The sequence below is a fragment of the Ranitomeya variabilis genome, chromosome 4 (genome assembly GCF_051348905.1).
Source record: "Ranitomeya variabilis isolate aRanVar5 chromosome 4, aRanVar5.hap1, whole genome shotgun sequence".
NCBI classification, from domain to species: domain Eukaryota; kingdom Metazoa; phylum Chordata; class Amphibia; order Anura; family Dendrobatidae; genus Ranitomeya; species Ranitomeya variabilis.
The window spans coordinates 319,033,714-319,037,996 of record NC_135235.1 but is presented as its reverse complement, the minus strand read 5'-3'; positions in this window follow the sequence as shown (position 1 = coordinate 319,037,996).

Below are 4,283 nucleotides of genomic sequence, written 5' to 3'. Positions count from 1 at the left end.
TGGATGGGTAGCCAGTGTAATGACTGGCACAAGGTAGAGGCATCGGTGTAACGGTTGGTGAGGAATATGATCCTGGCAGCAGCATTCAGGACAGATTGGAGCGGGGAGAGTTTGGTAAGAGGGAGGCCAATTAGTAGAGAGTTACAATAGTCCAGACGGGAATGAATAAGAGAAACAGTAAGAATTTTTGCAGAGTCGAAAGTAAGAAAAGGGCGAATTCTAGAAATGTTTTTGAGATGCAGATAAGAAGAGCGAGCCAGTGATCGGATGTGGGGGGTGAATGAAAGCTCGGAATCAAGGATGACCCCAAGGCAGCGGGCATGTTGCTTTGGAGTAATGATTGAACCGCACACGGAGATGGCAATGTCAGGCAAAGGTAGGTTAGTAGAGGGAGAGAACACGAGTTCAGTTTTTGACAGGTTCAGTTTCAGATAGAGGGAGGACATGATGTTAGAGACAGCGGTAAGACAATCACTGGTGTTTTCTAAGAAGGTCGGAGTGAAAGCAGGAGAAGAGGTGTATAATTGGGTGTCATCAGCATAGAGATGGTACTGGAAACCAAATCTACTGATTGTTTGTCCAATAGGGGCAGTGTACAAAGAGAAGAGGAGGGGGCCTAGGACTGATCCTTGAGCAACCCCAACAGTAAGGGGAAGGTGAGAGGAGGAGGAACCAGCAAAACATACAGTGAAGGATCGGTCAGAGAGATAGGAGGAGAACCAAGAGAGAACGGTGTCCTTGATGCCGATGGAGCGGAGCATTGTGAGGAGGAACTGATGATCCACAGTGTCGAATGCTGCGGAAAGATCCAATAGAATTAGCATGGAGTAGTGACCATTAGATTTAGCTGTTAGTAGGTCATTAGAGACTTTAGTGAGGGCAGTTTCAGTAGAGTGTAAAGAGCGGAAGCCAGATTGAAGAGGGTCGAGAAGAGAGTTATCTGAGAGATAGCGGGTAAGACGGGAGTGGACCAGGCGTTCCAGGAGTTTAGAGATGAAGGGAAGATTAGAGACAGGTCTATAATTAGCGGCACAGTTTTGGTCGAGGGAGGGTTTTTTAAGTAATGGATGTATGATGGCATGCTTAAATGAGGAGGGAAAAATACCGGAAGTGAGGGAAAGGTTGAATATTTTTGTTATGTGAGAGGTGACAGCTGGGGAAAGGGACTGGAGGAGATGTGATGGAATGGGGTCACTGGTGCAAGTGGTCGGGCGAGAAGATGCAAGGAGCCTGCTTACTTCTTCAGTAACTGGTTCAAAGTCAGAGAGTGAACTAGATGCAGTGGGGGAGGGAGGACAGTGCCTGGTATGAAGAGATTGGGAGATGATTTCCTGTCGAATGTGGTCAATTTTTTCTTTGAAGTAATTGGCCAGATCGTCAGCGCGGAGATCTGTGGTTGGGGCCTGCTCTCTTGGGTTGAGTAGGGACTGGAAAGTGTCGAAGAGACGTTTAGGGTTATTGGACAGTGAGGTGATGAGGGTGTTGAAATAGGTTTGTTTGGAGAGGTGAAGGGCAGAGTTGTATGTTTTTAGCATGAACTTATAATGGATGAAATCTTCGGGTAGATTAGATTTTCTCCACAGACGTTCGGCGCACCTGGAGCATCGCTGCAGGAAGCGTGTTTGCAGCGTGTGCCACGGTTGTCGCCGTCTGTGTCGAGTTGCTCTATGTATAGGAGGAGCAGCTTCATCCAGGGCACTTTGCAGGGTTTCATTGTAATGGTTCAGAGCAGAATCAGGACATGAGATGGAGGAGATTGAGGCCAATGAGGACTGCAAGTTCTTCATAAGTTTCTGGGTGTTAATGGCCTGTATGTTTCTATAAGTGTAGAAAGTGGGGGTGACCTGAGCGGGATGGCAGTTCTTGATAGAGAATGAAAGAAGGTTGTGGTCAGAGAGCGGGAGAGGGGTGTTTGTGAAATCATCCACTGAGCAAAGTCGGGAGAAGACCAAGTCAAGGGAGTTTCCATCTTCATGCGTTGGAGAGTTAGTATGCTGCGAGAGGCCGAAAGAGGAGGTTAGAGATAAAAGGTGAGAAGCAGACGGGGAAAGGGGAGAAGCAATGGGGATGTTGAAATCACCCATGATAAGGGTGGGGGTGTCACAGGAGAGAAAGTGTGGAAGCCAGGTGGCAAAGTGATCCAGGAACTGATGAGAGGGGCCAGGAGGACGATACACCACCGCCACTCGCATGGAGAAGGGGACGTAGAGTCTGACAGCATGGACCTCAAAGGAAGGGAATACAAGTGAGGGTACTTGGGGGATAACTTGGAAGGTACATTTGGGTGAAAGGAGCAGCCCAACGCCTCCACCTGCTCTGTTGTCTGATCTTGGGGTATGAGAAAAGTGTAGTCCACCATAAGAGAGAGCAGCAGCAGCGGTTGTGTCTGACTGCTGGATCCAGGTTTCAGTAAGAGCCAGGAGATTAAGAGAATTAGAAAGGAAGAAGTCATGAATGAAGGAGAGTTTATTACACACAGAGCGAGAATTCCAAAGAGCACAATTGAAAGAGACAGAAGGCATGCATGGAATATTAATAAGGTTAGTGGGGTTTCTGGGTGTAGCAGTTGGGAGGTTTGACTGGCTATAACATGGGGGGCCGGGGTTTGGAGAGATGTCTCCAGCGACTAGGAGAAGGAGGATAGAAAGAGTGAGCAGATGGTTACGTGATTTGTGAGAGCGTCTTTTGTGTTGGATGGTGGGACTGAATGGATCTGCGCTGTTAAGCAATGTGAACAGAGCATGAGTGCTATACATAGGAGAGGCAAGGACAGAGGGGCCGATATGGATGGAGTTTAAAGAGTTTATGCAAGGGCGGTGAGTGAATGCAGCAGCCAGGATATAGATTATACAGATACATATGGTGAGTATTTGTTCTGTTTCATGTGAATAGGGAATAGGTTTAGATTGTCTTACCTGTCTCCTGCCCTGTCTAACTGCCATGTTATAACTGCTGCATACTTAGAAAAAAATATACTTTAAAGGGAACCTGTCACCCCGTTTTTTCGGTATGAGATAAAAATACTGTTAAATAGGGCCTGAGCTGTGCATTACAATAGTGTAGTTTGCGGACCCCGATTCCCCACCTATGCTGCCGAAATACGTTACCAAAGTAGTCGTTTTCGCCTGTCAATCAGGCTGGTCAGGTCGGATGGGCGTGGTGTCTTCCCCCAGATCTTGCGTAGTTTTCCGTTGGTGGCGTAGTGGTGTGCGCATGTCCAAGGTCCCGAATCCTGCACAGGGGTGTGAAAATAGCAGCGATGTCCGTTATTCCATTGGTGGTCGGTGGGCGCGGCCATCTTGCTTTGGCCGCGCGTGCGCAGAAGCGGCGCTCTGCTGGCCGCGGCTTCAGGAAAATGGCCGCGGGCATCCGCGCGTGCGCAGATGGCTATCGCGGCGGCCATTTTCGTGAAGCCGAGATGCGAACTCTGCTTCACGAAAATGGCCGCCGCGATAGCCATCTGCGCACGCGCGGATGCCCGCGGCCATTTTCCTGAAGCCGCGGCCAGCAGAGCGCCGCTTCTGCGCACGCGCGGCCAAAGCAAGATGGCCGCGCCCACCGACCACCAATGGAATAACGGACATCGCTGCTATTTTCACACCCCTGTGCAGGATTCGGGACCTTGGACATGCGCACACCACTACGCCACCAACGGAAAACTACGCAAGATCTGGGGGAAGACACCACGCCCATCCGACCTGACCAGCCTGATTGACAGGCGAAAACGACTACTTTGGTAACGTATTTCGGCAGCATAGGTGGGGAATCGGGGTCCACAAACTACACTATTGTAATGCACAGCTCAGGCCCTATTTAACAGTATTTTTATCTCATACCGAAAAAACGGGGTGACAGGTTCCCTTTAAAAAAAAAGGACACGAATAATAGTGCACGAATGCATCCCTGCATGAATGCATCCCCAAGCTATGTCTACATTTATAGAAGGCTAGCTCTAAGGCTACGTTCACATTTGCGGTCAGCGCCGCAGCGGCGGGCGCCGCAGCGGCGCCGCATGCGTCATGCGCCCCTATATTTAACATGGGGGCGCATGGACATGCGTTGTGCTGCGTTTTGCGCCGCATGGCCGCAAGCGTTGGACGCAAGAAACGCATCAAGTTGCATTTTTTTTGCGTCCAACTTTCGGCCAAAAACGACGCATGTGGCGCAAAACGCAGCGTTTTAGCGTGCGTTTTGCCGCGTTTTTGTTTGCGTTGTGCGCTGCGGCGCCGACGCTGCGGCGCACAACGCAAATGTGAACGTAGCCTTAGATCTCACTTTTTTTT